General features: G+C 38.7%; 1 protein-coding gene across 4 annotated transcripts in view; it reads left to right on the top strand.

Annotated features, from left to right (window-relative positions):
• Nucleotides 1-16793: 16793 nt before the first annotated feature.
• The window catches only part of KYNU (kynureninase), a 173966-nt gene continuing 167535 nt past the window's right edge, over nt 16794-23224 (top strand). For 2 of the 4 annotated variants that reach the window (XM_011988709.1, XM_011988711.1), the window contains exon 1: nt 16794-17034. The gene's annotated coding sequence lies outside the window, so the exon portion shown is untranslated. Of the gene's footprint in view, nt 17035-21081; nt 21167-21658; nt 21812-23224 lie in introns of all 4 variants that reach the window. The other 2 variants (XM_011988710.1, XM_011988708.1) reach the window with 2 other exon arrangements.

Below are 23224 nucleotides of genomic sequence, written 5' to 3'. Positions count from 1 at the left end.
TTGTTTCAATCTTTCTGTTTTTTACTTCCTAAGTAAGCTAAGACACACTTATTCTTTTGACCGTAATTTGATGTGGAAGAAACTTATCATCTGAGTGCTTACTCATTGTGTATGTCTTTCCAAGTGTTATGCTACTTAATATAATTTGGAATTTTACTTTGTAGACTTAAGAAACAATTTCATGTGATTATTAATATTCTCTCTCTCCTCCAATTCTAATTGCCTTACTCAAGTCATGCCCACCCACTCAACTCTGTTTTTCAAAAGTAACAGTCATAGTTCCAGTAGCCTAACTTGTAAGAGGCACTTCTGTCTCCTACAGAAGCCAAACTTGTATCTTTTTTTCTTTTCACCAAGATCCAGAGCTCTTTAGCGCCATAACTTCAGACCTACTCACTGCTTTGTTGTTGTTTTTCTACTTCTTATCCACAGAAATATGTCTCCTTTTAATCCCAGCTATGATTATTTTGCTTTTCTTTTATTATATTGTCTATTATTGCAGTTTTGAGGACCATGTTGTGTGGAAGTCTTCCCACTTCCTCTCTTTCCCTCAATCTCTCTCTCTTCCTCTCACAAACACATGCACACATATATCTTATTTTCTTTCCTTTGATCCATTCCTAATCCCATTCTCTCTTAGAATAAGCATTGATTATTTCTTTCATAATCTGCATTCTTCCCAAACCACTGTCCATGACATTATTTATATCCATGGGGATTTTTGAATAATATATAGTATATGCTTGTATGTTTTATGATCAAAATTGCATTATGCACTACATATGAAAATGTCATGATTGTGGTTTTTACTGAATATTTTACTTTTGATATCTCTGTCGATATAGATAGATATTATTCCTTCTACTGTTCTATAGTATTCCATCATATGCATATCACATATTGTGTCTATTCATTTTCTTATATTTAACATTTCTAATCCTTGTTATGGAAAGCATGCTTATATGGACAATAGCCCACATTTCTCTTTGTAAGTGAAGAAGTGTTGCCGGGCGCGGTGGCTCAAGCCTGTAATCCCAGCACTTTGGGAGGCCGAGACAGGCGGATCACGAGGTCAGGAGATCGACACCATCCTGGCTAACATGGTGAAACCCCGTCTCTGCTAAAAAATACAAAAAACTAGCCAGGCGAGGTGGCAGGCGCCTGTAGTCCCAGCTACTTGGGAGGCTGAGGCAGGAGAATGGCATAAACCCGGGAGGCAGAGCTTGCAGTGAGCTGAGATCCGGCCACTGCACTCCAGCCTGGGTGACAGCGAGACTCCGTCTCCAAAAAAAAAAAAGAAGTGTTTCTACAGGATCCAGTACAGGTAGGGCTGATTTCCAGCTAGACTGGAAGAGCTCTCTCTGTATCTCTGGAGGTGCCTAGAAGTCTGGTTTTTGACCCTTTGCTAAGGAAAGGGCAATGGAATTCATGATATTCTGTTCAGGATTTGAAACTTTTCTAGACACCCAAAGTTGGCTTCCTTTCACTCTGTCACCCAGGCTGGAGTGCAGGGGCAGGATCTCAGCTCACTGCAACCTCGACCTCTCAGGCTCAAGCAATCCGTCCACCTCTGGACTAGCTGAGACTACGGGCATGCACCACAATGCCTAGCTAATTTTTTTAGTTTTTGTAGAGATGGTGTTTTGCAGTGTTACCCAGGCTTGTCTTGAATTCCTGGACTCAAGCAATCTGCCTGCCTTGGCCTCCCAAAGTGTTGGCATTACAGGAATGCATTACCGCGCCAAGCCCAAAGTTAGCTTCTTTATTGATGACTGTCTTAACCCATTGGATAAGCCTGATTTTACTATTTAAAGAGGTACTGAGAGCTTTTGAGGGGAGCTCTTCCTAGCTTCCTAGACAAAATTCCTAGCACAGATCCTGGAAATTTGAATCGGAGACTCAGCTCAGTCCTAGAGCTCAAAGATAAGACCCCCAAGAGCTCATGCTGTAGGTATTTCTTGGATTTCCAATGCTTGCCTGCATTCTTTAGATATTAGGTTGGTGCAAAAAGTCTTAAAAGTCTCAAGGAGGTCTGGTGAGACACTTTAAAAAACTGATGTGGGGAAAAAACAATAGATATATACCCAGGAGTAAAATTGCTGGGACATTGGGTATGTTCCTATTTCATGTCAATAAACTGCATAAAGTTATTTATAATGGCTGTACTGGAACAGAGTGCAAAGTGGAATTCCTACTTTTCTACATTCTTTCCAGCAGTAAATAATCATTAAAGTAGATTGCTAGTGGGTAAATTCCCACTCCAATGTCCATTCTTGGTTCTGTTAATTCATCCTCTAATCTTAGTTGGAGTCTTTACTAGCAAGGTGTCCTGGGGAGCATTTTATATTCACTTACTAAATCAGATTAGTCCAAGATGTACATTTTCCTAGGATTGTGTACACTCAGCCAAGGTTGGTAGACCTCATTCTACAGAGGAATGGTAGACAACATTCCATTCCTTAAAGTTCATGCCAGGAGTATTCTGCTGAGGAAACGAAAGACCACATCTAGGAACAGAGGAAAAGAATGAAGTGTGAGATTTATTAGTAATGTCTACAGTAAGCAAATGAGAGGGACTAGGTTCATGTGTGTATACTCTGCTCTGGAACCCTCTCTGACTTCCCCAAGCAGAACAATTATTACCTCTTGCCATTCCATGAGGATGTAATTTCAGAATATTTTGAAGAGCTCAATTCTAATCATGTTCTCTGGAGATCTAATAGACTAAATATAAATTTAAAATAATTATTTTTCTTGGAAGATTTCAGATCAACTATGGACTTTTATTACATTAATCGTAAATTCAATTAATTTATCAAGTAGATTACTAGATATTACAGATTTAGAAATTATACATATGCTAGGGTTTTCCAAACTGAGCTAACCCTCTTAATTCAATGAGCACTGTAAGTGTACTCGTAATTGTTTTGTAAGCCATATGTCAATAGGCTGTATTCTCGCAAATATAAAGGAAAGTGTCTCTTTTATTGTTCTGTACTGTAATTGTACTGTATTCAAGACAGAGAGCACAAGAAGAAAGAGTAATAGACACAATAGGGATATCTCATACAACACAAGTTGGATTCATTTGATAAACAAAGACTTTGGGTCAACAGTTAAGCTAAGAGACAGAGTTGCAAAGAATAAGCTTTTCATATGATCTCTAGTTGAAAATGTAAACACAGTCTTTTTTGTGGACATGCAGTGGAAAGGATTAGTTATAACTCTCTGCGGGTATGTGTGTGTATATGTTTCTCCTACCATCCCTGAGATTGCTGGTCACAGAAGCAACTTCATTTTTGAGAGAGTAGGCTGTGGGATGTGACAATGAGGAAAGAAGTGCTGGTAAAGCATTTCCTCTTCATTATGCTTCTACAGCTAGAGTTTAATAATACTGGGGGGCATTCTTGTTAATGTGATGGCTTTTTTTTTTTTTTTTTTGAGACAGAATAATCACTCTGTCACCCAGCCTGGAGTCCTGTGGTACATTCTTTGCTCACTGCAACCCCACTGCCCGGTTTCAAGTGATTCTTGTGCCTCAGCCCTCTGAGTAGCTAGGATTACAGGCACACACTACCACATTCGGGTAATTTTTGTATTTTTAGTAGAGACAGGGTTTCACCATGTTGGCCAGGCTAGTCTCGAACTCCTGGCCTCAAGTGATCTGACCACCTTGGCCTCCCAAAGTGCTGGGATTACTGGCGTGAGCCACTGCACCTGGCCTAATGTGATGGTTTCTTTAATGTGATGGCTTCTTTTAAGAAAAGTTTGTTTTATTCTGGTGGATTTTTTAAATCTTTAATTAAAATTGCATACCTCTGTCATGTTTTACTTGTAAAATTTTGTTAGTGAAAATTAGACTAAAATAAATTTTCTGACCAATGACTAAAAAACATTATATTTCAACATGCTTTTCTATTTGAAACCAAAAATAAGTCCTTGCATATTAAAGGATTTTAAACTTAACCTGTTAAAAATATTGTTTGTGTGGAATAGCTTTCTCTTTGTCTACTTAATTTATGGCTACTTGTGCTAAGAGCCCAAGTTAAACTCATGCTAGATCTAGACGATAAACTGCTACTCAGGCATATTGTTCTTGTTTTTTTGGTTTTATTGTTTTTAAATTTTCTAGTCCATTGTCATAATGCTTTTATTTTTGGTGTTGATTTTAATTTGTGACACTTTAATACAATTTATTTATTTATTTATTTATTTTTTTTTTTAAATTTTTTTTTTTTTTTTTTGAGCCGGAGTCTCACTCCATCACCCAGGCTGGAGTGCAATGGCGCAATCTTGGCTCACTGCAACCTCTGCCTCCCGGGTTCAAGCAATTCTCCTGCCTCAGCCTCTCGAGTAGTTAGGATTACAGGCACCCGCCACCACGCCTAGCTAACTTTTGTATTTTTAGTAGAGATGGGGTTTTACCATATTGGCCAGGCTGGTCTCTTAGCCAGGCTGGTCTTGAACTTCTGACCTTGTGATCTGCCCACCTCAGCTTCCCAAAGTGCTGGGATTACAGCGTGAGCCACCGCGCCTGGCAATATATTTAATTTCTTAACATAACTATTTATTAGTAGATTTTGGTGAAAAGAGACAACACAGTGGCAATATATCTAATTCATTATATAATTTTAATAACCTGAATTCAGGAAATATTTGATTACCTCCTATATAAAAGGCAGTAAAAAAAGATAAAACTTCATGCTCAAGTAACAAATATTCTGGTAAAAAAGGTAATTGTCTTGGTCCGTTTGTGTTGCTGTAACAAAACACCTCAGACTGGCTCATTTATAAAAAAATAAAAACTTATTTCTCACAGTTCTGGAGTCTGGGAAATCCAAGATCAAAAGTGCTAGCAGATTTGGTGTCTAGTGAGGGCTGCTTTCTACTTCCAAGATGGTGCCTTATGGTTGCATCCTCTGGAGAAGGAGGTAAAGCTGTGTCCTCACATGGTAGAAGGAGAATAGAAAAGAAAAGGCTCATTCCTCAGAGAGAATGCAGTCTAGCTTCCTCATATGGTAAAAGGCATGGGAGCAGAGAGGCAGCTCTATGATGCATTTTTTAAAAGGGCATTAATCTTATCCATGAGGGCAGAATTCTCATAGCCTAATGACCTCCGAAGCACCCCACCTCTTCATACCACCACCTAGGGGATTAAGTTCCATCATATGAATTTTGGAGCAATACATACAAACAAACGACAGCGGTAATCATGTGTACAGGTAAAGTGAGAACTTAGCCTGTGCTAAGGGTTATTAAGAGCAGTACGAAAACTGCTACAAGTATAAAAATAAAGGGATATGTTTCTCCTTAGTAGCCCAAGGAAAAGAGTGTAGAGTGAGATTGAAAGAGAAGAGAGGAGACAAAGGAGAATGAGAATAGAAATTAACTGAGATTTGCACTATAAAAGAAGTGATAGGAACCAGAACTTTCAGTGTAGAGGCTGTCAGCAGAGAAGGCAGTTTTTGATTTGTCAATTAGGAAGTCATTAGACCTTTGTCAGAGAGGAGGTTCAGCAACAGTGGAAGCGAAAGTAAGATTTAAGGGGAACTTGCAGTTAAAGGGGCAGGCTAGCCATTTTTACACTGCTCTTCTCTTTAAAGCCAAGAGAATACGGAAAAAAAAAAAAAAAAAAAAAAAAAGACTTTTTAGAAAACAGAAGAAAATTCTGTCTTTAATAAAGGTTAATAGCCATAATCTTAAACCACAAACTATCATATTAAGAATAGCTCTTGAATAAAATGAAGTTTCAGACCTGTGAAGTCCAACTGTAGGGCCAGACACGGTGGCTCATGTCTGTAATCCCAGCACTTCGGGAGGCCAAGGCAGGTGGAATGTTTGAGCCCTGGAGTTTGAGACTAGCCAGGGCAACATAGAGAGACTCCCATCTCTACAAAATAAAAACACAAATATTAGACAGACGTAGTGGCCTGCGCCTGTAGTCTCAGCTTCTCAGGAGGCTGAGATGGGAGATTGCTTGAGACTGCCAGGTCCAGGCTGCAGTGAGCCACCGAGCCATGACTGCACCACTGCACTCTAGCCTGGGCAGCAAACCCTGAACCCGTCACAAATAAATAAATATAAAAAAAGAAGCTAGGCATGGAGAGTGCACTCTTATCTTTTGTGAGCCAAGGAGTTCTCCCTGGGCAGGAGGTATGGTCCCATGGAGTGCAGTGAAGAATATCTTGGTCAGGTGTATTGGCTCATGCCCCAATATTTTGGGAGGCTGAGGTGGGAGGGTTGCTTGATCTCAGCAGTTTGAGACCAGCCTGGGCAAATTAGGAAGTCTACAAAAAAAAAATTAAAAATTAGCTAGGTGCAGTGGCACATGCCTGTAGGGCTGAGGAGGGAGGATCACTTGAGCCTGGGACTTGGAAGTCAAGGCTGAGGTGCGCTGTGATGGTGCTACTGCCTTCCAGCCTGGGCAACAGAGTGAGACCCTGTCTCAAAAATTTTAGCAATTTTTCTCAAAAAATTTAAAAATTTAGCAATCCCTAAACTCCATTCCATTCTGAGTATTGGAAAGAGACATAACACTGAAGGAGACAGTGTACAGGAAGTACATAGCCATTACTATAAAGCATTGCAGCAGGTTTGATACAGAAGTAAAGACCAGCAGCCATTGGCTTCACACATGATGATCAGGTTTAGCTTAGTCATCTTGCCACATAAAACCTACGTCACCTGGTGCTAAACTTGAGTCATGTTGATTTCCTGCTTTAATAACAGCAAAGAGAATTGGGCCATACCGGGCAGATAAATCCACTCATACCTCCAGGATACCTCACACCTCTAGTCATACTTCTGATTTATAGAGCATGTTACCTCTTTCAGAGGTAACCATCTTGTTTTCTCTGTATCTTATTTTATTTTTAAACATTTCTTGCAGACATGGGGCCTCACTTTGTTGCCCAGGCTCGTCTTGAGCTCCTGGCCTCAAACAGTCTTCCTGCCTCAGCCTCCCAAAGCATTGAGATTACAGGCATGAGCCACCACACCCAGCCGGAAACATTTTAAAAGAGACAACAAACTGACTGGAGTACAAAGTTAGGATTGAAACTCAAGTTGATTTCCTAAAAAGGGCAATCAAGAAAGAAAATATTCCTGCCTTCTGATCAGTGGTGAATGGGAAAAAAGAAAGAAAGAAAGAGAAACAAAAAAGAATATTGCAAAGAAAATAAGTAACTGCACTTAAGTAAAACAGAGAGGTGAGTGAGAGAGTTTGGGGCAGTTCAATTTTAAGTTTGCTGAACTATAGCATCCATGGGGAAGAGACACTCAAAATGAGACTCTAGAACTAGGCACAGGCCCGGGGTGTCATATTAAAACTTCACCCTTTTCAGATATCAGTAAGAAAGGCTTTTAAGCCTAGGCAACATAGTGAGACCCCCATCTCTACAATAAAAAATAATCATAATATAGAAAAAAATTTATTTTATAAAAGGTCTTTACATAACATCTTAAGACATGATTTCATTTGCATTTTAGAAAAATTGATCTATGGATGACATAGAGTTTTGATTATAAGTGAAATATAGAGACAGGGAATGAAGTTAGGAAACTGTCCAAAGAAAGTTGTAACACGATGATGACACAGGATTCTTTTGGTGCTGCTTTGCCAGCTGAAAACCTCAGTGGCTGGTACTCTGCCCTGGCTTTGCTCAGTCCCTCTGGGCTTGCTCTGCCCCCTTGGCCTGGCAGGCTGTTGTTGGCTCATTCTCAGATTCCATGATCACCATAGCTCTGCACACAGCCCATAGTGGGACCAGATGTGCCCAAAGTGGCTTCCACAGCTGGGTGTGGGCCTTCAGACGAGGGGGAACACGGTGGTGCTGGAAAACTCAGAAATGCAAGCAAGTACAGGGCACCAACTGGGTGTCACAGCTTCTGCTAGGGGAGTCCTGAGGTCTGAGACACCAGGGAATGCCACAACTCTCTTTCTCCTTCCCGCTGCTTGCAGCTCAGCAAGTGGGGATGTATTATAACTCGTTCATTCCTGCTGCCTGTGGCTTAGTGAACAGTGGTGCATTACAGCTCTGGCTCAGAGAGTCCCAAGGTCTGGGCCCCCAGAAGGGTCACAGCTCCTGTCATCCTCGCCCCCTGCAGCTTGGTGAGCTGGTCAGGAATATGTTACAAATTTTTTTTGCTCCTGTTATTCAGCAGGTTCTGGGTTCTTGTCCTGCAACCAAGAAGAATGAGGAAGAATGAGGTATGCAGACACTGGAGAGTGAGCAAGGCAGAGAATCATTTTATTGAACAACAGAAAAGCTCTCGACAGCAAGAGAGGACCCAAAGTAGGTAGCCCACTGTGTGAGAAGGGGCCAGAAAGCAGGTAGCTGTCTGTGTGGCTGAGTCAGGCGTTTTTATAGGTTTGGAATGAGGAGGCACAGGTTGTAGGTAGCCTTGGAAAAGGCAACATTTGATTGGATAAAAAGCTTTATTCATCATGTCTGTAATCCCAGCACTTTGAGGGGCCAAGGCGGGTGGATCACCCGAGGTGAGGAGTTCAAGACCAGCCTGAACAACATGGTGAAACCACGTCTTGGCTAAAAATACAAAATTATCCGTGTGTGGTGGCACACTTGTAATCCCAGCTCTTCGGGAGGCTGAGGCAGGAGAATCACTTGAACCCGGGAGGTGGAGGATGCAGTGAGCCAAGACCACACCATTAAACTCCAGCCTGGGCAACAGAGTGAGATGTCGTCTCAAAAAAAAAAAAAAAAAAAGTATTATTCAGAGAGGACCAATCAGGGAAAAAGTGGGCAAACAGGAATAGAAGTTCTTACTCCAGTCGTAGACTCTATCTGGAGGCAGCAGCTCGGTTTTCAGGCTTTAAATTGTCTTTGATTTGAAGGCTGGGTTTTACCAGGAACCCAACCCTGTCTACCTAAGAATTTGTCTGTCTCCTGCCACTATCAATGACCAGTTAGACTGAGACATGCAGCGGGAGGGGGAATGCTATAGAAGGAAGGAGTAGACAGTCACTGGTCCAAGTGAAGACTCCGTGTTTTCTGTTAAAAACCCAGTAGAATTTATGATTCTATGTTTTTGTGAAAAGTCATGGGTAAGAGAAAATTAGAAAGCAATTTCTTTTGCCTATGTCTTCTTGCTGATTATTTTTTTACTCTATATTCATGTCTTTTCATTAATGAAAAATCTAGAGTATCCTGCTTAGCTACTTATTGGTGTCAGTAAGACATTAACCTACTATTGCATTCAGCCTGTGTCAGTGCAGTGAGTCCAAAGGTCCATTTCTCAAGCACAATGAAGATACAGGGGTCCTGTATGAGAGGAATTGTTTTTTGTTTGTTTTGTTTTGTTTTGTTGTTCATAGAGACAGGGTCTTGTTCTGTTGCACAGGCTGAAACACAGTGGCAGAATCGATATAAATGTAAAGTGGTATGTAGATATTTATTTATGTATATGCCTTTAAAAAAACTAAATAAAATGACACAAAAGATGTTGAAAAAGAGGAAATCAAAGAAAATATACAAGAAAAATATCAACAAAAACAGATTTTCCTATATTAAGATAAAAATTAAATTCATGGCAAAAAGTATAACATGAACAAATGAGAATATTTTATTGAGTAAAATGAAAATAAATAATAATAGTTTTATCTATTAAGAACATTAACTGATGTATACACTATATATTCCAGTACTTTTTCCCAGTTTGTCATTTGTCTTTTGTCTTTATTTAGGAAGTTTAGGAATGAGGCAGGATCATCAAACCTGGAAACTAGGGATCTCTGAAGCCACTGAAGAGCCTGAAGTGTCCATGGGGCCAAGTAGCTAGAGATGCCCATGAAACGAATGCAGGGGGAGATCTTTCAGCCTTTGCAGAATGAGAAGCCTGCAGTTACAGCGAAGAAACAGTTTAACGTAGCATAACATTTATAAGTTGGAAGAAAATATTTCTAACAAATAGAACTGATATTACTCAGGATACAAAATGTTCTATTACAAATAATGCAACAGGAATATGAACCAAAGTTATGTTTCCTTTGTCTTAGCATTCAGCTAGAGGTTTTGAAATGCTTTACTGCATCACAGCTGAGAACTACTGAGAGTCAATGATCCTGCTCCCTTTGGTGTGTTTCGGCAAAGAGGAGGTTGCAAACTGCTGTTCCTGGGAAGTTTGATAGAAAACTGAAAGGCCAGCTTTCCATGGTACAGACTCTTTGTCCTTGGGGCCATCCATACTGAATTGTTTTTCATATACCATATAAAGGCCATATTTTAAATTAAAAACAATAACAATTTCTTAATAATGAATGTTAAAATAACCAGGAAATAATTAGAATTATGAAATTAAACCAATGAGATAAAGTGAAAGAACAGAATGCAAGAAACTAAGAAGTTGAGTAAAATAAGGAGTAAATAGCATAATATAAGAAAAAGGTAAAACTGTGTAACAGAAAACAATTTAAAATAATTAATACTGACATCAGTAAAGTAGAAATAAGCATAAAGGTGAGTTATGAAATAAACTAGGGAAAGAAATAAAAGGAATAAAAAAGAGTTAAAAATGAATCAATATTGAAATAATACAAAGAAAATATAAGAAACAAATTGGGCAAAAGTGGAAGAGACAAGCAACTTGATTGGAAAGAAAAATGTTAAAAAAATAAGTTAAGGAGACCACACAGTGTCTCATATCTGTAATCCTGGCACTTTGGGAGGCCAAGGTGGGCAGATCGCTCGAGTTCAGGAGTTTGAGATTAGCCTGGGCAACATGGTGAAAATCCGTCTCTACAAACAATACAAAAATTATTGTTTGTAGTGGTGGTGCGCACCTGTGATTCCAGCTAATAGGGGAGGTTCAGATGGGAGGATCACTCGAGCCCAGGATGTGGAGGTTTCAGTGAGCCATGATTACACCACTGCATTCTAGCCTGGGCAGCAGAATGAGTCCTTGTCTCAAAAAGAAAAAGAAAACATAAATAAATAAGTTGAGGGTAAGGGGATACAGGGATCTCACTGTACTTTCTTCCCAGTTTTGCTATGAACCTAAAATTGCACAATGGAATAGAATAAAATCTATAAAAAAGAATAAACATTTTTTAATTGGCAATAAGCTGAAAAAGGAAAATACAGTTAAACACCATGTAAAACAACAAAATATGGTAAAACAATGTAGTAGGGAAAAGTTGTAATTTATTTTAGACAGTATTAGTATATCCTGAATAAAAAGAATTATTACTGTTATGTAATTATGAGTGATATTGCTCAAAGCTATTGCACATATACTTGGTTGTTTACTTTGTATGTTTGCAGGATTATTTAAACTTTGTATAATCTTTTTACAAAACAATTTAAGTATAGACTCTTTCCACTTTGGGAGGCCAGGGCGTGCTGATCACGAGGTCAGGAGATCGAGACCATCCTGGCTAACACAGTGAAACCCCATCTCTACTAAAAATACAAAAACAAAATTAGCTGGGCAGGGTGGTGGGTGCTTGTAGTCCCAGTTGCTCAGGAGGCTGAGGAGAGAGAATGGTGTGAACTTGGGAGGCAGAGCTTGCAGTGAGATTGCGCCACTGCACTCCAGCCTGGACAACTGAGCAAGACTCTGTCTCAAAAAAAAAAAAAAAAAAAAAAAAAAAAAAAAAAAAAAAAAAAAAAAAAAAAAAAAAAAAGCTAGACTCTTTCAAGGTGAAAATAAAACCTGTTTATCTGAAATAAATAATAATAATTAGCTCTGATGAAAATACATGTGATACAATTCCTTATCAACTTTTTTTTTTAATTGAAACAGTACTTTGCAGCTTACACTCCTATTCTTATCAAGTTTTGGAACTGAAATTAGCATAACTTCAGAAAATGAATAGGAAAGCTCATCTTTTTGTATGATCTGGAATAGTTTGAATAACATGAGACTCTCCTAATCTTTAATGCTGTGCTAGAATTCATATGCAAAACTTTTCAAAAGTAATGTGTGCCTTCTATTTTTTTCTGTACTTCCTGGCAATGGGGATGTTTCCTTTTATACAATATCTCTTTAAACGCATTTTTAATCTCCTCTAAAGGAATTGTTTTCTTCAACTGTTTCTCTTATTTGGTTGGTTTCGAAAATTTGCCTTTTGCTAACTAATTATATTTTTCCTCTAAATTACAAAAATACTTCTATAGAGGATACTATTTTCTTACATGAATACAAGTTAAAATTTCAAATGCATTTGTCCTTTTCTGTTTCTTGCTAGTTCTTCCTCTTATCTAATAATCTGCATCTTCCTTGTCTAGATTCAGAGCCCCTTAGTAGCACTTTTCTTTGGTTTTTGGGGACATACTGCACCATTCTTCAGATCCTAGTCTAGTGAACTCTTTTCCCCTGCCTGCAATGTGGGGTTAAGACAATTTAGGAATTTGCTATATTTTGGTGTCTGTCATACTATAAGCTATGAGAAGTTTCAAACGACTGGCGAAATGGTGGACGGATACTGGACACTTCCAAAATGAGAACTGTTACAGCATTTATTAGTGACACTAGAAAACACTTTGCCAGACAAACATAGGAAGAAAGGACAAATCCCAGAAGAGGATCTGGAAGTGACATCTCCAAACATCAGCTTTATACTACCCCTGTTGATAGTCATTTTTAATATTAAGAAAAAAAAATTTCTGTTGTGAGTTGTTATGGTAAAAGAGGGCATGTACATTGTACCTTGTACTATAGAAAAAAAAAAAAAACCCGGTATATGAAAGCTTTGTCTTTAGATGGAGATTTTGTAATGCCTGCTCCCATTTTACAGAGTCATCATGACATCAATGATGTTGTTATGCGGTCAGTGATGTCAATATGACTCAACTCACTTTGGGTTTTTCGTGTTTTACAGGAACCTCAGAAATTCCTCATGTAAACAATCAGACAATTGAGCAAACTGACCTGCAAACACATATAACAGAAAACAACTACAGTTCCCCTGCTACAGCACACGATTTAGATTGCCTTCTATACCTTTGTGAGTTTAACAGTGAGGGGAAAGTTCTGATCTAGGAAAAAGGGAATGGGTTATAGGAATTTTAGATTCTAAATAAATTTTAATCACCAACTGGCAAAATGTCATTTGCTTATAATGAACCCTTGCATTTTCCTCTGAAAAACTGAAAATACAACATATAGAGGGTAGGAAAGTCCCTGCCCATTACTGAGAAATTTTTCTAATAACGAGACTATGTACCTCACGGGAAGGAAAAAAGTGAATTGTCTAAATATAGCCTAGTGATTTATTAGCATATGAATTTGCTTTGCCTTCCCAGTTGTAAAAGTGAGGGAGAGGGAAAAGAAAGGAGAGAATGGGAGAGGAAATGAGAGTGCAGTGGAGGGAAGAGAGAAAAAGGGAGAAAAGAAAAGGAGAGAGAGAAAGAGAGGAAGGGAAGGCAAGAGGAGGGCATTGGAGAAAGAGGAGAGATGGCCAGAGGAGGGAAAGAGGAGGTGGCAGCAGGAAAGGAAGGAGAGGGGAAGGAAGGGCAGATAAGGGGAGGGGGAAGAAGAAAGGAGAGATAAGTTTGTGTGTGCTCTGTTTTTTATACTTTCCCCTCCCCATATAGAGAAGATGCTATGTTCCTTGGCAGAAATTGCTTAAGGCAAATCTCCTGACCTAGCATTTGAGAAAGATTTTGTTATGTCATATTGGTTATCCCCAAGGGGAATTTTGGAAAGAGTGATTGGGTATGCAGGGCCCTGGGATACATGAGGTGAGGGGAAAGGAGAGGCAGGAGGGCAGAGAGAAGGAAGCTAACTGGCCCCTCCCATCTGGGAACTTCCCAACACCCTGTGTAAAGAAGAAGGAAGAGTTCCAATGATGAATGACTCAGAGTAAATTTTCCTCCTAAGAAGTCACATGTGAGCTCTGCATTTTTATTTAACTAAGAAAAATAGTGTATTGTGAAATTTTCTGTTTACCCAAGTTTGAGACTGCAGTATTTTTTTTTTATTAGTTCTTTCCTAACTTGTCCCTGTCTTTAATCACGTTGCTCATTTCACATACTGAGCACCAAGCATTAGAGTGTTATGATCAGACTGGTAGTACAGCCGTGGATTCTTACAGAAAGAGTTTGCTGCTCTGAATTTAATTTTGGTAATGATCCAGCAAGCACCCATTTTAGTCTACTAAATGCTAGGTACTGGCCTAACTATGGCAAAAAGGCCCTGAAGAATAAGAATAAAGTTAATAGTTCAAGATTACCTTTTGAGATGAAAAAACTTCCCCATATTTCCAATAATCAATTTTTATAAAATAAACTAAATCTTAATTTAAAAAAATAAAACAAATTAACCAATTTAATAGATATTTATTTAGCTCCATACCTAGGTAGAGCTCTAAGGAGGATAAAATCAGTCTTTTCCTCTCAGAAACATATCATGTTATCAGCAGGATGGCATACCTGGAAATTAATAGACAACTGGGAATTGTAGAACAGCTTATTTTGGCAACACTTTTTTTTCTTTCTGTTTCCAAAAGGAAGGAATGGTAGCTCACACTGTTCTCTGTTTAACCTCCACTGCTGGCCCTGCAGTGGGTCTTGCTTTCACCCCCGACCCCCCATGACTTGTTCTCTCACAATTCCCTTCTGTATTTAGGGGCCTATGTTATTATACAAGTTTTGCTCCCCATTACATCCCTGGCATTTCACTTTGTGCTTGGTACAAAGAATATGCTTAATATTTTTCTTGAATGAATGAAGATGTCAACTGAAGAATGACAGGTTTGTACGTTTGGAAGGGAGAACTTCATTTCACATAAAGGGCTGCAGCCTCCAGGGTGGCAGTTCTGACCTCTGAAAAGCGTAGCCTCTGGTCAGAAACTGGAAACAGACATTTTGAGGGAGGGGCAAAGGATACAGAAATTTATGTTGAGCAGGGTAGCTGAATATACATATTCAATAAGCTATAGAGGGAGCCATGAATGTTTATGAAAGGAGAAAAGTGTGCATGCACAATGGAGTTTCATGCCTCTCCATGGGATCTGTGTTCAAAAAATGACAGCATTAATACAATCTGAGGGGGCAGTTTTCAGCCCAATATGAAGCAGAGGACATGAAAGCCTTTACTGCACATTCTCCATAGACTAGCTGGAAACGCTCCATCATCAGTGTTCTTTTTTTGTTCCAAACCACAAAAGGGAGGGATAACATCAGGTGATGGTTGATGTCATTGGTGGAGTCTTTTGAAATGACTGGTTTCTGTTTAGCCATAGGGCAGAAAGTCCAATCGTAGTTAGTGATAGAGGAGGTATGTGTTCCACTTCCTATACTGTCATGGCCAAAAACTTAGTTTTCAAGTTTACTCTGGGGTCCCCTTGGCCAAGAGCGTGTCCGTTCAGTTAGTCTAGGGGCTTAGGATTTTATTTTTATTCCTCAAATGTAACAAATTTAAAGAAAAAAAGAAATTTGTAAAACATAAGAAATAGAAGTATAGCTTAGACCTCCAAGCAAGTTCTTTAAAGGTGACAGAGTTAAACAGTAGTTTTTAAGATAATATTTTGATGAAATTTTTAATCATATGATTGTAAGATTTTAGAAGAAGCAAGATCTTGTGAAAACAAAACCTCGATGTCCATATCTGTCTCTCTAAATCTATAGTCAATCCTTTAAAAGAGTGACACAAAAATGACCCAGATTCGCCCTCTGGTTCATTCCCCATACATTAGAGCCTGGTAATCTTCCAAAGTTTTTACAGCATAAGGCATACACCACATAATAGATGCAAAAAAAATTACACCTTCTGAATTTTCCTGAATGGATTCAAATTTTTACTCTTCTAAGTCAATCAATTGGTGGACTACTTTCTTTATAGGATTGTTGCAAGGATAGGATTGATGAAGTGAAATATACTTTCTTTTCCCTGGTTAATTACTCCTATTAAAGTAATTGCATGCACTTTATCTGCCTCTCTTGGAAACTGGAGAGTAGTACTTTCTGTCTGGTTTCTTAAGATTAAAAAAAGACAATATGTCACTTTTGACTTAAGTGTCATGGTACCTATGGCTTTCTACCTGCATGGTTTTATCATCTCAATAATCTTGGGAAGAAGGTATTTTTATGTTTATTTGATAAATAGGTGACTGAGCCTCCACAAGGGTTAAGTGAATTGCTCAGGGTTATACAATGAACACTTGATAGAAATGATTAAATGACACTTTACTTGATTTGTTGTGGGTTGCTAAACAAAGCATAGGTGTGCATAAGTCATTCAATTATTCGGGCACAGTCTTCATCCTTAGTCCAAATATCGAAAGTCTTTGCTCTTAGTTTTTATAACTACAAGGATATTCATCAAAAGACGCAAGCTCAAGAATAAGCCTAAAGAGGTAGTCAAAGTAGAACAAAAGACAATTCACAGACTTAAATGAACAATTTGCATTAATGAAGTTTGCCAGGCTAGTTTCCACTTGAATCTTCAGATTTTCTTTCTTCCTTGATTGTCTTGTTAACTGTCCAGATTTATTACCTAGGAGTTTTTTTTTTTTTTTTTTTTTTTAATTCACATGTTAGGCAATAGAATGTATTCTGGAATTGAGAGCCTATTTTAAATTTTTGACTAAAAAGTTTACCCATTAAATGTCATCGATTCGGCCATCAGACTGAAAATTCTGTGTATTTAACGGAGGGTACTGTCTCAAAAATCCAGAGCTCAAACTGAAGAATTAAGGCAAAATTTGGAATTTAGCTCTAGGACAAACTCATCAGTTCAGGGGTCAGAGATTTATATCGTTAAAGGACAAGTGCGTGTTTACCTGAGTTTAAAGAGCAAAGTTGCTTCTGGAAAGAAGCCCTCACTGGAGGCTCTGGCATTTGAGATGGGGGCAGGAGCACACGTTGCTTAAATTTCTGACAGTGGCTGGAGATTACAGATTGGTTAGGGGAGAGGAAGTAAAGTACAAGTATGTTTATAAATTCTCCACTGGGTGGAGTCTGAGCAGTTCTTTGAATTTCTTACTCTAAGATCTGGCCTGTACATTTGCAAGGAATTCTTGAGAGCTTCCTGGACAGATTCTGGGAGCCAAGCACCCCATTGGAATCCTAGCTGGTAAGCTTGAGGCGCTGATAAAATCTCTCTACCCTAATGTTTACTCCATATTTTTTCCAAATGAAACTTCTGTCAGCTAGAATCCTTGTCATAGTGTTTTAGAGTTGGGTTTTTTTTTTTTTTTTTTCCTGCTGCTCTCTTCTTTTATTTTCATATTATTTTTGTAAATAAAACTGGTATGAACTTCCTAAAGGCCCCGCCTTTAGAAATGGGTTAAATGAAGAGATCTTTACCAATGTAATGGAAAATAACTGATGTCCATAGTGCACTGAATGTGGTTACATTTGACAAACCAAAGTTAGTCCTGTTCTTATTTGAGTTTAAACGGCAAGATTAGGTCAAACTCCAAATGAGGGAAAGATATTCTTAAACAGATGTTAAGTCTACTGTTTTCTGGTAACTTTAATTGTCTTATGCCGCTAGTAGTCATACTAAATATTTATTTAGAGAAGTGAAAATGCCTATTCTTGAACAGAGTTTCTTCCCCTTTCATTTTATGAAACCTAAGAAGAGAAAGTTGATACACTTTTAAAAAATATACTAGATTTTCTTTTTTCCTTTCTGCTTTTATTTTGAGACCAATGGGGTGTTATTTAATAGTAACACTGAAACAAATGTATTGATTTCATTAATGTGTTCAGAAAGTAATTCATATTCTAGATATGAAATATACACTTGTAACACAGTAATGTTACCCATTTCTCAATGATATGCCTAAAGAAGCTTTCTGAATATGCATATTGTTTTTCCTGTTTTATTAATGAAAAACTACACACTTTCTCGACATATTTTTAAGTGAGGTTCTAAACTTTGAACTCCTATGTACAATTTGCTTATTTCAGGCGTGAATGTGAAACTGTGTAAAGATTAACTATTGGACACTCATGGTCATTTATTTAACTATTTAGCCCTAAATCAGTGGGTGACTAGGAGATTCTGAATTCTGTTATTTTCTTAAAATCAATCAGTTTTTAATTATTATACAAGCTTTTTACTTTAAAGTTGTAGCTGTCTAAATAAAACTGTGAAAGCACAATTTCCAAACCTCAATTGAAGGCACATTGGTGCTGTCCATCAGAAGGTATTGATAATTTTTTAAAAATTACGAACTATCTTTTATCTTTTTATAAAGGACCTAATGTCACTTGAGTTTAACCATAATCCTTTGAAGAAAGTAAAATTTAACTTTCAATAAAATTGACATACAGAGCAGTTAGGTGACTTGCCTGACACCATATGGTATGTATGTCACCTCTCTTGATAAAATTAACATTAAATATGTAAAATTTGAAAATTTGTAAAATATGTAAAAGTCGAAGGTTTTAAGAGTTTGGATTTAATGTCTTCATTTCAAAATATGAGCATGTCGCTTTATTTGCAAACCAAACATGGCATAACATTATGGCTTGTGAACACTAATTGTCTTAGCTGCTGGAGTGAGTGCAGACTTAAGCAGCAATTAGTATGAGTGAATAAATTGCATCCTTAGAGTGAGTGCACTGTGCTATCCTGGGAACTAAAGACTGTATTTGAGTCTATGAGAAGTTGTGCACAGTGGTGGAGTAGGGCAGGGTGCTGTCATTTGGAAGACTATGCCCATGAAGTATCTCAAGGTACCCCAGATGTGACAGGCCCAGGAACGGAACCAGCCACTTTAACTTTTGCCTGGCTGAAACTGGACTGGGAAGGATGGATTAAAAAGGGTAAATCGGCCGGGCGCCGTGGCTCAAGCCTGTAATCTCAGCACTTTGGGAGGTCGAGACGGGCGGATCATGAGGTCAGGAGATCGAGACCATCCTGGCTAACACGGTGAAACCCCGTCTCTACTAAAAAATACAAAAAACTAGCCGGGCGAGGTGGCGGGCGCCTGTAGTCCCAGCTACTCGGGAGGCTGAGGCAGGAGAATGGCGTAAACCCGGGAGGCAGAGCTTGCAGTGAGCTGAGATCCGGCCACTGCACTCCAGCCTGGGCGACAGAGCGAGACACCGTCTCAAAAAAAAAAAAAAAAAAAAGCCGGGGGGGGGGTCAATCAATTCATACATAACTTGTGGTCCTTTGCAGCTTGAGTGTAGGACTGAAAAAAGAAGCCAAAGAAAAAGGGAATGAGCTGAACAAATACACACACATACACACACACACACTTCAGGAAGCAACATGCAAGGAAAAATAAAGTGAGAGGTTCAAGGCTCCGATGAGGAATTGTGCTCTGTGCGTTCCATTCATGGGCTTTGCCGAAGACCAGCACAATGGACGCAGCATCTCAGGCATGGTTAAGTACCCTACTGTGCACTCTGCTATCCTTTTAGTCCATTGTTGTTTCTACTCTGTCTGTGCCAGGGTTTCGTCTTGATATGGAGGAAAAGGATTCTAATGCCTCAGGATTATTACAAGGATTAAATAAGATACAGATAGAATGACGCTAATGAGTATCATTTTTAAAATAAGGAAAGCTGAAATTTATTCAGAATCTGTTGGTAACAAACTAATCTCTTTAAGTAACCCCACTTAGAGTTTAAAGTCACCTCCAATGAACTCAAAGGACTGACTTCCCAAAGAAAGTCTCAAATATAAGGCAAACTCTCTTGATTCTGAATTTCATTAGAAATGTTTGTCTAAGTCTTTCTCATATGGTCAGAATGAGAGAGGGTGTCCTCCTAGTAATATGTCATTATGTCAAATAATTCATCAACCAATTTTGTTTACTCTCTCGAACTGCCACTTTGGCAGCAGGGGTACTCTGTCTAAATGAGGTGTCTATAAAGATAAATTAAACATGATTCAGGCCCCCAGGTGGAGTTCAGTTCAATAGGGTAGAACAGCAACTCAGTCCAGCTACCATAAGTAACATGTTTGTAGTAAGACTAATTTGATAGTAAGGCAGAAAAACATCTCATGGAATTTTAGGAATAGCCAAGAAGATGGATCCCCTAGAGCCTTGCACATAGCATGTTTCATGAAGGATTCAGTGACCCTCAAGATGGGCTTGTCCTGTCACCTTTTCAGGAGACATTGCTGCTCAATCCCTGGCCATTGTGTAACTAAGTGACTCTTACTTGTTGCTGGAATCACTTCGTGCTTTTCATGCTTTAACAATCAGTGGTTCTGTTTCACTTTGAAAAGTGAGTCATTCTATGACAGTATTCCTCCTAGACCCTAGCATTTAATAGCTTCTATATGTGATTATTTTAAATTCCAGCTCCTGTACCTAACTGAATGAATAAGCATACCCCGCAACTCAGATTCCTGAAAGAATTTGATTATATGCTCAGCTAAACATCATCACTGTTTGGTTAGATCTTTTACAGCAAATAATTCACAGATTTTTGATGAAACTATGTTGTCTTTAGTGGGTAAGTGTCCAACAGAGGTCTAATAAACTATGACCAGGCAATTGATAATGCCAAGTGGTAGAGACACAGTGATGTCTCTTCAAAATGCAGGTTCCTTCATCAGAAATCATAACCATTTAGAATCGAGTTTTAGGCATAGCAAATGTTTTCTATCTTTTCTAACCATACATATGTCCAAATAAATATAGTGCCTGGTAGAATGTATTATTCTCTTTTTTGGGTGGGGGGGAGCTTGCGGCATTTCATACTAGTTTATTTAGGGGTTCCATTTTCACTCCTCAATATATTTGATGTATTTCTCATATGCTTCGAATGTATTATTTTCATAAGTAAAGTACATAAGTGTGCTCCTAATTGTTATTGGTGTTCAGAGGAAGACAGGCTACTTTTGCCTGAGACATCGTAAGAGGCCTCTTCAAAAAAGCATTAGAGCTAGGTCTTTGAAGGTTGGCTGGAATCCAAACAAGTTGAAGGGGAGCAAAACGTTTTAGGCAAAGGAAATGGCGTGAGAAAAATCACAGAAATAGAAAATTTCATGTGGAGGACAAATAATACTTATGGTCAGATATTGAAAGCACCATCCGTCGATGTTGAAATCCTACACTTTTGTACAGAACCATGGATTGAAGCAGTTAGGAGTCACGACTGATATCAAAGTAAAAAACATGCAATGATGAAGCTTGGTATCTTTGTCTAGGAATATAAAGAATGGCTTATCAGTGGAGACCATGATAATTGAGAAAAGAAGAAGCCCAAAAAGTATAAGAATGAAAATAGAGAGTGCAAGAATAATGTCTGTTTTACTGGCATTATGTAACACTCAGATATGCACCTCTTTATTACCAAACACTGTATATGTTAGTTAAGGTAAAAGAGGAAGGGAGGCAGAAGAATGGAGATTGAATTGAATTCTAGAGCTTCAGTTCTGTGTTAGTTTTGGCCCCCAGGGATTCTAGGCATTAAGTACAGTCTGAATTGAAAAATATTAAACATATCTTGTGATCCAATATTCCCCTAAGTTATAGACTCAAATATCCAATGACCAGCTTGACATTTCTACCTGCATATTCAATACTTATTGGAAACTTAATATATCCTAAATAGAATTTTTTTAAAAAAACAGCCAGGATCTGTTGCCCAGGATGGAGTGCAGTGGTGCAATTAGCTCACTGCAACCTCAAACTCCTTGTCTCCTACCTCATCCTCCTCAGTAGCTAGGACCACAGGTGCGTGCCAGTGCCAGCACATCTGGCTTTGTGTGTGTGTGTGTGTAGCAATGAGGTCTTGCTATGTTGCCCGGGCTGGTCTCATGGCTCCAAGCAATCCCCTGCCTCGGCCTCCCAGTGCTGGGGTAACAGGCATGAACCACCACAACCAGTCCACTAAACTGAATTCCAATTTCCCTCCTCAAAATGTTTCTTCCCCAGGTATTTTTATTTCATCATATTTCACATATTTGCCCATACCCCAAAGCTAAAAGAAAGTTCCTTACCTGTCCTCACTAGAAATCATCTATCCACCAGTCCTATCTACTTTTTCTCCAAAATGTATCATAAATCCACACTCTTCCCTCTACCTTTGCCCTCATCACCAAATTTAATTCACCACCGTTTATCTCCTGAACTACTGTGTTAGCCTTAATTGGTCTACCTTTTCAACTCTTTTTTTAAATTTTTTTTTAATTATACTTTAAGTTCTAGGGTACATGTGCACAATGTGCAGGTTTGTTACATATGTATACATGTGCCGTGTTGGTTTGCTGCACTCATTAACTCGTCATTACATTAGGTATATCTCCTAATGCTATCCCTCCCCCATCCCCTCACTCCACGACAGGCCCCGGTGTGTGATGTTCTCCACCCTGTGTCCAAGTGTTCTCATTGTTCAATTCCCACCTATGAATGAGAACATGCGGTGTTTGGTTTTCTGTCCTTGCAATAGTTTTCTCAGAATGATGGTTTCCAGCTTCATCCATGTCACTACAAAGGGCACGAACTCATCCTTTTTTATGGCTGCATAGTATTCCATGGTGTATATGTGCCACATTTTCTTAATCCAGTCTATCATTGATGGACATTTGGGTTGGTTCCAAGTCTTTGCTATTGTGAATAGTGCTGCAATAAACATACATGTGCATGTGCCTTTATAGTAGCATGATTTATAATCCTTTGGATATATACCCCGTAATGGGATGGCTGGGTCAAATGGTATTTCTGGTTCTAGATCCTTGAAGAATCACCACACTGTCTTCCACAATGGTTGAATTAGTTTACACTCCCACCAACAGTGTAAAAGCATTCCTGTTTCTCCACATCCTCTCCAGCACCTGTTGTTTCCTGACTTTTTAATGATTGCCATTCTAACTGGTGTGAGATGGTATCTCATTGTTTTAATAACTCATAATGCAGCAAAGTGATTATTATTTAATGTAAAATTATATCACATTACTTTTCTACTCAAAACTCCCCAATGGTTTCCCATTAAACTTATAAAATTTCAAATTTCTTTCTGGCTCCCAAATTTCTTTGTGACTACCTTCTGCCTTTGCTTTTTGCATATCACAGTTTGTCATTCCTCCTTCCCTCTTTTTCCCTCCCTAATGCATTTAGGTGAACAAGCCAAGCCCATTTCCACCCCAGGACCTTTGCACTTGTTGCCAGCTTCCTCCAGGTCCAGGTCTTGACATGATGTAGAAATGCACATCTATCACTTTCTCAGAAAGATAAACAAGACCCTTTAAGGTAGCTCTTCCACACTCCAGTCACTCTGTCCCATTACTCTGCTGTTTCCTCATAGCTCTTAAATCTGAAACTACATTGTTTTTCTATTCTTCTGCTAAA

Source organism: Mandrillus leucophaeus, unplaced genomic scaffold (assembly GCF_000951045.1).
Source record: "Mandrillus leucophaeus isolate KB7577 unplaced genomic scaffold, Mleu.le_1.0 Scaffold336, whole genome shotgun sequence".
Lineage (NCBI taxonomy): Eukaryota > Metazoa > Chordata > Mammalia > Primates > Cercopithecidae > Mandrillus > Mandrillus leucophaeus.
This window is presented reverse-complemented; position numbering and strand designations above follow the sequence as displayed.